This window comes from Arachis stenosperma, chromosome 4, assembly GCF_014773155.1.
Source record: "Arachis stenosperma cultivar V10309 chromosome 4, arast.V10309.gnm1.PFL2, whole genome shotgun sequence".
Lineage (NCBI taxonomy): Eukaryota > Viridiplantae > Streptophyta > Magnoliopsida > Fabales > Fabaceae > Arachis > Arachis stenosperma.
The window spans coordinates 70,590,443-70,601,094 of record NC_080380.1 but is presented as its reverse complement, the minus strand read 5'-3'; the positions used below and the strand labels follow the sequence as shown (position 1 = coordinate 70,601,094).

The following is a 10,652-nucleotide window of genomic DNA, read 5'->3' as shown; positions in this document are numbered from 1 at the left end:
ACATAGAAGAAAAAGAAGACTCCACGTTAACGAGAAACATGAACTCCAATAACGTTTCTCCTCAACGTTAGTGGTAAAAGTGAACACCACTAACGTTGGGAAACTAGGCAATGCTCCACATTAAGAGTCACGTTAACTTAGTTAACGTGAACTCTAACGTAGAAGAGGATCAACAACGCCAACGTTAGTGACGCTCACTTTTGTCACTAAGATTGGATCATTAGCATTGCATACGTTAACTCTCACGTTAAGATTATTAACGTGAAAGTTAACATGGAGTTGAATTCAAAGAACCAACGTTAGTGACACTCCTTTTGTCACTAACGTTGGGAGATGGCTTCATTACTACGTTAAGAGCCACGTTAACGTGGGTTCTAACGTAGGGACTTAAGGCAATTTGAGCGTTAGTGACAAAGGTGTGTGTCACTAACGCTCTCGAAGGTGATAGATACCCACGTTAAGAGCTACGTTAGCCAAGCTAACGTGAGATCTAACATAGGGGCAAAGAGGCAAGCAACGTTAATGGAAAAAGTGATTCCCATTAACGTTTGCGAAAAGGGGGCACAAGCCAACGTTAATGGGAAAAGTGAGTCCCATTAACGTTAGCCAAGAATTGAGTAAGAAACGTTAGTATTCACGTTAAGATTACTAACGTTGGAATTAACATGGGTATATAAGGGTGGAACGTTAGTGGAAAAAGTGAATGCCACTAACGTTCTCGCACCCAAAATGTTACTCAACGTTAATCTCACTAAATGCCCAAGCCTAATTCATATTTCTCTGCAAGCTGGGCCTACTAAAGATGAGAATTACTTCAACTCAAGGTCCAGAGCCCACATCCAAGACTTGAAGAACTCACTAGAAGATCATGAGGAGTAGTATTTACTTTTGGGAACTACTCTCTACATATTTACTTTTGGGAACTACTATCTGCATATTTACTTTTCTGTACTTCTAGCATGGATTCTTCTTTTCTGTCATTTTTCATTCCTAGAGCTATAAACAACTAAACCCTTTTCATTGGGTTAGGGAGCTCTGTTGTAATTTGATGGATCAAGTATAGTTTTCATTCTTCTTCTTCTTTCTTTTCTCTTGATCTTACTAGAAAGCTTTCGATCTTAATTCAATTGGTTAGTTGTCTTGGAAAAGAAACTCTCCATAATTGGATCTTCTTTGAACCTTGGAAAAGGGATGAGGAGATCATGCTAGAAATGCTTTCTCATGTTGGACCAATTTGGGGTTTGGATGGATATTGTGACATTTAATCCTCCCAACACTTTGATTTGGAAATACATGTGGTATAATCAGTGACCACACTTTCATCTCTTCCCATGAGCAATTAAATCAAAGAATTGGGCAATTGTTCAAGCTTAGAGAGTTTGGATTGCCAAGGAGATTAATGAATGCATTGATTGAGGAAGAAATGAGAATGAACTTGATCCGGAGAATGCAACATCTCCTAAACCCAATGATCTCCCCATTTCTGATCTTACCCATTCTATTTACATTATGCCATTTAATTTCCTGCTCATTACCCCAACTCCCCATTTAAGATTCTGTACTTTAATTTCTGTTATTTACTTTCTAGTCATTTAAATTTCTGCATCTCAATCTCAATTCTGTTTAGCTCAACTAGCATATTCTTCTAACTAAAGTTGCTTGACCAATCAATCCCTGTGGGATTCGACCTCACTCTATTGTGAGTTTTACTTGACGACAATTTGGTATACTTGCCGAAGGAAAATTTGTTGAGAGACAAGTTTTCATGCATCAAGTTTATGGCGCCGTTGCCGGGGATTAATTTTGAATCAACAATGATTAAGTTAGAAGATCACTAGATTGAGCATTTTTTTTATTTCGTTATTCATTTTTTTACTATTCAGTCAATTTACCTTAGTTCGTTTTTAATTTCTTCCTCATCCCCTATACCCTCTCTATTTTTTGTTCTCTTTTTCTTAGTTGATCATAATTCAGCTCACTAACCCACTAACTATTTGATAAATTATATCACTCACACTAACAATTACTCTAACAAGAATAGTCTTCACTATACCTCCTATTGTGCAATCTGTTTGTTGTATGACAGGGAGAAGAGAAGGAGTCTCAACATCTTTTGATTCAGAACCTGAAAGAACCCTTTGGAGGCTAAGAAGGGAGGCAAGAGAAAAAAGGATTATTGGTGCTGAGGAAGAAGAAGAATACTTTGAACCCAACATGGAAGAGAATTTGGAGAACAATCATAAAGAAGAAGCTCATAATCATGCCAGAGAAGGCCATGCAAACTGGGCTGGGCAAGAAAGGAGGGTCTTAGGATCCTATATCAATCCTAATCCAGGAAACTGTGGAAGCAGCATTTAGAAGCCCACCATACATGCCAACAATTTCGAGCTAAAACCTCAGCTCATCACCCTTGTGCAGAATAATTGCTCATTTGGAGGAGGTGCTCAAGAAGATCCTAATCAACACTTGACCACCTTCTTGAGGATTTGTGACACAGTGAAGTCCAATGGAGTCCACCCGGATGTCTATAGGCTGCTCTTGTTCCCTTTTTCACTCAGGGACAAGGCATCCAAATGGCTTGAATCCTTTCCAAAGGAAAGCTTAACTAATTGGGAAGAAGTGGTGAACAAGTTTTTAGCAAGATTTTATCCCCCTCAAAGGATCAATAGGCTAAGAACTGAGGTGCAGACTTTTAGACAACAAGATGGTGAGACAATTTATGAAGCATGGGAGAGATTCAAAGATTTAACAAGGAGATGCCCACCAGAGATGTTTAATGAGTGGGTTCAACTTCACATTTTCTATGAAGGTCTTTCCTATGAGTCAAAGAAGGCTGTGGATCATTCATCAGGAGGCTCTTTAAATAAGAAGAAAACCATTGAAGAAGCCATAGATGTCATTGAAACAGTTGCTGAGAATGACTACTTCTATGCCTCCGAAAGAAGTAACACTAGAGGAGTAATGGAGATGAACCACATGGATGTACTGTTAGCCCAAAATAAGATGATCACCAAGCAGCTAGCAGATCTTACCAAGAAGGTGGAAGAGAACCAAGTTGCAGCAGCCATCACCTCATCACCAGCTCAAGAAGGAGTAAACATAGGAGAAGAAGGTGACTGGGAGCAAGCCAACTATGTGGGAAACTCACCTAGACAAGTCCATGATCTATACTCCAAAACTTACAACTCTGGATGGAGAAATCACCCCAACTTTGGATAGGGAAATCAACAAGACCAAGGGCAAGATCAGAGACGCCCCAACTTCAATTCCAACAACAATGCTACTCATCAAAACACCTCACAGAGATACTATCAACATCCATCTAACCAACCTTCTCAACCACCTAATCTCAACCCACCATCATTAATAGATGATAGGCTTTCAAAGATTGAGGCTTTACTTGAAAACATATGCAGAGAAGTCCAGGACAACAAAGTATTTAAGGAAGAAGTGCGAGCTAATATCAAGAACCAAGGAGAAAACATCAAGAGATTGGAGTCCCAAGTAGGGTACCTATCTCAACAAATTCCCAAACCCACTGATGGATTTCCCACTGATACAAAGAAGAATCCAAGAGGAGAAACAAAGAAAGTGAGATGGGAAGAATGCAAAATGATAACCACAAGTAATGAGGGGAGTCTGAATGGAGTAGAACACCTCCAAAATAACCAAAAGGAAAGCCAAGAGGAAGGAAGCTGTGCAACTCAGCTTACATCCAAGGAAGAGCTAAAAAAGAAGGAGGTATTGAACCCATATGCACCTTTTCCCCACAGGCTTAAAGGTGGTGTAGCAGGGAGAATGTACTCAAGGTTTCTTGATATATTTGCATCTCTAGATGTAAATATACCATTCATTAAAGTCCTCCAACATATGCCTTTCTACATCAAGTATATAAAGGAGCTACTAGCTAGAAAAAGTCCATTGAAGGGTGGACAAACAATCAAGATGAACAGAGATTGTAGTGCTCTCATTCAACCAGGGTCACCCACAAAGAAGGAAGATCCAGGGAGTTTCCACATTCCTTGTGCCATAGGAGAAACAATGATTGACAAAGGGCTTTGTGACTTGGGAGCAAGCATCAACCTAATGCCTCTCTCCCTCATGAAGAAGCTTCAAATCGATGAACTAACTCCTACTGATGTAATTATCAGATTGGCTGACAAAACTCAAAAACAAGCAATAGGGGTGGTTGAAAATGTGCTGGTGAAGGTTGGGAGCTACTATCTTCCCACAGATTTTGTTGTTCTGGAAATGGATGAGAATTCTATTTACCCCATCATTTTGGGAAGACCCTTCCTAGCCACTGCTAGAGCACTTATAGATGTAGAACGAGGAGAGTTAGTGTTGAGAATACATGATGAGCAGCTCACTTTCAATGTTTTCAAACCCTCACAAGAATCAGATCATGATAACAGAGAGTTGATGGAGGAGCCAACCAAGGAAGCATTGATGCAAGAAACAAGCAGTGAAGCAGAGACAATACAAATAGAAGCCCCATTAGTTGGGAAGCCATATAGTCAAGAAGAACAACATTCAAAGGTAATCCAAAGGGAACCAGAACCACCAGAGTCATGCAAGATCAATAACAAGAATCCCCTAGAGAAAAAATCCATAGAAAACAAGACAACATCAATGGAAACAAAGAAGAAAGTTCCAAGGGGATGGAGAAATAAGAAAATCCCTACAAAAAATTTCTCACCAGGTGATGAAGTGATTTCTACATACTTTCCATCTATACCACCTCACCTCCCCACTATTCTATCCCAGCTTCCCCCAGTATATACCATCAATAAAATCATGTCCTTAGAACATATGGAGCTTATCAACAAGGCTAATGGACATAGGTTCACTGCAAGAGGGGAGGACTTCAAGCACTATCAACCACCTTGACAAGGGACAATCGTCAAGCTAATGACATTAAAGAAGCGCTTCATGGGAGGCAACCCATGTTCTATAACTCCTTTCTTAAATTTCTAATAACAGTAATAAGGTAATTTCCATGGAAGTTCAAATCAATCTTGACAACTAACATAAAGCCCCTCTACATGTAACTTATAGTACATGATAAGTTTGGTGTTCTAAGCACACCAAGTGTGGTTTGAACACACCTTATGAGGAAAGTTCATTCCCCAAACTTGTTGCACCATGTGATTACAAACAAGTTTGGTGTACCAACGTGCATGCATGGGAAGCTTAATGTGTGATTGATTTGTTTTCATGGAAAGCATTTAGTCATATAGAAACAAAAGAAAAAGAAAAAGAAATATTTTATTAGTTCACACATTTTCCCACAAAATTTTCAATTAATTTTCACATTCTCTCTTTTTCGTGTACAGGGAATCAAAAAGGACATTGATGGTACTTGATAGGACAATTGAGGAAGAAGGATTCGGCCACTACACCAAGGGAATTTCACACCTGTCCTCATAGGGAATGTCCTTGGAAGTGTTGACATGCAACATTGGGAGTGGATGGCTTTGGAGACCGAACCAAGACCCTCATAAAAGAGGTGATCCTTGTGCTAATTTAATCTCAAAACCCCAACCGTCCACTATCAAAACAACACCATCAATCCACACCCTTCAACAATTGCCATCCCTCTATATAAACCCCTTCACACAACCTTTCCGTACACACCCTGTATCTCCATTTTTTTTCTCACTTCTTTCTCTCAGGCTATACATACTTCACATACACCTTATATACTCACCTCTTCTCCTTTTTCTCAAAACACATTCCTTCAAGACTCATTCTACCTCAACCCAACCGAACTCCATCTTCAACCCCCTGACCTTTACTATTCAACTCTCACTCATGGCAGCATCAAGCTTCAAGAGGCGAAGAGGAAAGGAGCCAATGGAGCAGCCCTCCTTCGACACCGGGAGATTCAAAATAGCTTTCCATGAGCTCGAGTTCGAGCGAATAAAGGACAAGAAGATACTGTCTGAATCAACATTCCAGTTCGATGAAGATGAGTGTCCACAAATTCAGGAGAAGATTGAAAAGAGGGGTTGGGAAAAGCTCACTAACCCAGAAGCAAGGGCAAATGCAAACCTCATCAGGGAATTTTATGCAAATATGGTTAGAGAAGATAAGACCACAGCCCCCACCTTCAAGAGCTATGTAAAAGGAATAGAGGTGGATTTTAGCCCCAATGCAATCACTAGAGTTCTCCAATTGAAATCCCCACGTTTTGTTGAGCTTGGTTATCAAGAAAGAATAAATAAAGGCGCCGATAATGATGAATTGGAAGAGATCGTAGGTGACATATTGATGAGCGGATAATTTATACGCTTTTTAGCATTGTTTTTAGGTAGTTTTTAGTAAGTTTAAGCTACTTTTAGGGATGTTTTCCTTAGTTTTTATGTTAAATTCACATTTCTGGACTTTACTATGAGTTTGTGTGTTTTTCTGTGATTTCAGGTAAATTCTGACTGAAATTGAGGGATTTGAGCAAAACTCTGAAAAAGGCTGACAAAAGGACTGCTGATGCTGTTGGATTCTGACCTCCCTGCACTCGAAATGGATTTTCTGGAGCTACAGAACTCCAAATGGCGCGCTCTCAACGGCGTTGGAAAGTAGACATCCAGGGCTTTCCAGCAATATATAATAGTCCATACTTTATTCGGAAATTGATGACGTAACTTGGCGTTGAACGCCAAGTACATGCTGCTGTCTGGAGTTAAACGCCAGAAAAACGTCATGATCCGGAGTTGAACGCCCAAAACACGTCATAACTCGGAGTTCAACTCCAAGAGAAGCTTCAGCTCGTGGATTGATCAAGCTCAGCCCAAACATACACCAAGTGGGCCCCGGAAGTGGATTTATGCATCAATTACTTACTCATGTAAACCCTAGGAGCTAGTTTATTATAAATAGAACATTTAACTAATGTATTGGATATCTTTTGATCACTTTAGATCTGAAGAGCATCTTTGAATGCATAGTTCTTAGACCATGGGGGCTGGCCATTCGGCCATGCCTGGACCTTCTACTTATGTATTTTCAACGGTGGAGTTTCTGCACACCATAGATTAAGGGTGTGGAGCTCTGCTGTACCTCAAGTGTTAATGCAATTCTATTTTCTTTTATTCAATTCTATCTTATTCTTATTCCAAGATATTCATTCGCACCCAAGAACATGATGAATGTGATGATAAGTAACCCTCATTATCATTCTCACTTATGAACGCACGTGATTGACAACCACTTCCGTTCTACATGCAACAGAGCTTGAATGTGTATCTCTTAGATTCCCCAATAGAATCTTCGTGGTATAAGCTAGATGGATGGCGGCATTTATGAGGATCCGGAAAGTCTCACCTTGTCTGTGGTATTCCGAGTAGGATCCTGGGAATCCGGAAAGTTTACCTTGTCTGTGGTGTCCGAGTAGGATTCCGGTAATGAATGACTGTGACGTGCTTCAAACTTGCAAGTGCTGGGCATAGTGACAACGCAAAAGAATCAAGGGATTCTATTCCAGTAGGAGCAGGAACCAACCAGTGATTAGCCGTGCTGTGACAGAGTGCGTGAGCGTAGTTTTCACTGCGAGGATGGGATGTAGCCATCAACCATGGGTGATGCCTCCAGACGATTAGCCATGCGAGTGACAGCCGCAGAGGACCATTTTCCCGAGAGGATTGAAAGTAGCCACCGCTGATGGTGAACCCCTATACACAGCTTGCCATGGAAAGGAGTAAGAAGGATTGAGTTGAAGCAATAGGAGAGCAGGCGTCCTTGAGCCATACAGCATCTTCATATACTTAACTGAAATTCCTACCAATGAATCTGCATAAGTATTCTATCCCTTTTATTATTTATTTTCTTATTTCTATTTTCGAAAACCCATAAACAAATTTAATCTGCCTAACTGAGATTTACAAGGTAACCATAGCTTGCTTCATACCAACAATCTCTGTGGGATCGACCCTTACTCACGTAAGGTTTATTACTTGGACGACCCAGTACACTTGCTGGTTAGTTGAACGGAGTTGTGAATTCAAATAAAGACAATTATTGAATAAATTCATACAAGTACAAAGAGCATGTGATCACAATTTCGTCCACCAAGTTTTTGGCGCCGTTGCCGGGGATTGTTCGAGTATGGACAACTGACGGTTCATCTTGTTGCTCAGATTAGGTAATTTACTTTTCAAAAATCTTTTTCAAAACTTTTCTTTTATTTTTCGTTTTCTTAACATTATTTTCGAAAAAAATAAATAAAAATACAAAAAAATTAGAAAATCATAAAATCCAAAAATATTTTGTGTCTCTTGTTTGAGTCTTGAGTCAATTTTTAAGTTTGGTGTCAATTGCATGCTTTAAAAATTTTCTTGCATTTTTTCGAAAATCCCATGCATTCATAGTGTTCTTCATGATCTTCAAGTTGTTCTTGATAAGTCCTCTTGTTTGATCTTGATGTTTTCTTGTTTTGTGTTGTTTGTTGTTTTTCATGTGCATTTTTGCATTCATATTTTCCATGCATTAAAGATTTCTAAGTTTGGTGTCTTGCATGTTTTCTTTGCATCAAAAATTTTTCAAAATTATGTTCTTGATGTTCATCATGATCTTCAAAGTGTTCTTGGTGTTCATCTTGATATTCATAGCATTCTTGCATGCATTCATTGTTTTGATCTAAAAATTTCATGCATTAAGTATTTTTGTTGTTTTTCTCTCTCATCTTTAAAAATTCAAAAATAAAAAAATATCTTCTCCTTATTTCCCTCCAAAATTTCGAAATTTTGGGTTGACTTGGTCAAAAATTTTTAAAATTAGTTGTTTCTTACAAGTCAAGTCAAAATTTCAATTTTAAAAATCTTATCTTTTCAAAATCTTTTTCAAAAATCATATCTTTTTCATTTTTTTTATTATTTTCGAAAAATTTTAAAAATTATTTTTCAAAAATCTTTTTCTTATCTTTACATCATATTTTCGAAAATTCACTAATAATTAATGTGATTGGTTCAAAAATTTGAAGTTTGTTACTTTCTTGTTAAGAAAGGTTCAATCTTTAAGTTCTAGAATCTTATCTTGTAGTTTCTTGTTAGTGAAGTAAATAATTTCAAAATTTTTGAATTAAATCTTTTTTATCTTTTATTTAATCTTTTTCAAAAATTTTATCTTTTTCAAAATTTGATTTCAAAATATCTTATCTAACTTATTATCTTCTTATCTTTTTCAATTTTGATTTCAAATCTTTTCCAATCAACTAACCAACTTTTTGTTTGTTTCTTATCTTTTTCAAAACCACCTAACTACTTCTCCCTCTTTTATTTTCGAAAATATCTCTCCCTTTTTCAAAAATTCTTTTTAATTAATTAATTGTTTCATGTTTTAATTTTAACTACAACTTATCTCTAATTTTCGAAAAATACTAACTCCTTTTTCAAATTTATTTTCGAAATTTCTCCTCTCTCCTTTCTTCTTCTATTTAATTATTTAATTACTAACACTTCTCTTCACCTTCTTCATTCTTCTACCCTTTTCTTTTTCTACTAACATAAAGGAATCTCTATACTGTGACATAGAGGATTCCTCTTCTTTTCTTGTTTTCTTCTCTTTCATATGAGCAGGAACAGGGATAAAGGCACTCTTGTTGAAATTGATCCAGAACCTGAAAGGACTCTGAAGAGAAAATTAAGAGAAGCTAAACTACAACAATCCAGAAGCAACCTTTTAGAAATTTTCGAACAAGAGAGAGAGATGGCAGCCGAAAATAATAATAATAATGCAAGGAGAATGCTTGGTGACTTCACAAAGCCAACGTCCAAGTTTGATGGAAGAAGCATCTCCATTCCTGCCATTGGAGCCAATAACTTTGAGCTTAAGCCTCAACTAGTTGCCTTAATGCAACAAAACTGCAAGTTTTATGGACTTCCATCTGAAGATCCTTATCAGTTTTTAACTGAGTTCTTGCAGATCTGTGAGACTGTAAAGACAAATGGAGTTGATCCTGAAGTCTACAGACTCATGCTTTTCCCTTTTGCTGTAAGAGACAGAGCTAGAATATGGTTGGATTCACAACCCAAGGATAGCCTGGACTCATGGGATAAGCTGGTCACTGCCTTCTTGGATAAATTCTTTCCTCCTCAAAAGCTGAGCAAGCTGAGAGTGGATGTTCAAACTTTCAAACAAAAAGATGGTGAATCCCTCTATGAAGCTTGGGAAAGATACAAGCAGCTGACCAAAAGATGTTCATCTGACATGTTTTCAGAATGGACCATATTAGATATATTCTATTATGGTCTCTCTGAATTTTCGAAAATGTCATTGGACCATTCTGCAGGTGGATCTATTCACCTGAAGAAAACGCCTGAAGAGGCTCAGGAACTCATTGACATGGTTGCAAACAACCAGTTCATGTACACCTCTGAGAGGAATTCCGTGAATAATGGGATACCTTAGAAAAAAGGAGTTCTTGAAATTGATGCTCTGAATGCCATACTGGCACAGAACAAAGTGTTGACTCAACAGGTCAACATGATCTCTCAAAATCTGAATGGATTGCAACATGCATCCAACAGTACCAGAGAGGCAGCTTCTGAAGAAGCTTATGATCCTGAGAACCCTGCCATGGCAGAGGTTAATTACATGGGTGAACCTTATGGAAACACCTATAACTCATCATGGAGAAATCATCCAAATTTCTCATG

General features: G+C 38.1%; 1 non-coding gene across 1 annotated transcript; it reads right to left on the bottom strand.

Moving 5' to 3' along the window:
- Positions 1-2,667: 2,667 nt before the first annotated feature.
- Positions 2,668-2,775, bottom strand: LOC130977673 (small nucleolar RNA R71). Its single transcript, XR_009085356.1, has one exon. It is a non-coding gene; the product is annotated as a small nucleolar RNA R71 (small nucleolar RNA).
- Positions 2,776-10,652: the final 7,877 nt, after the last annotated feature.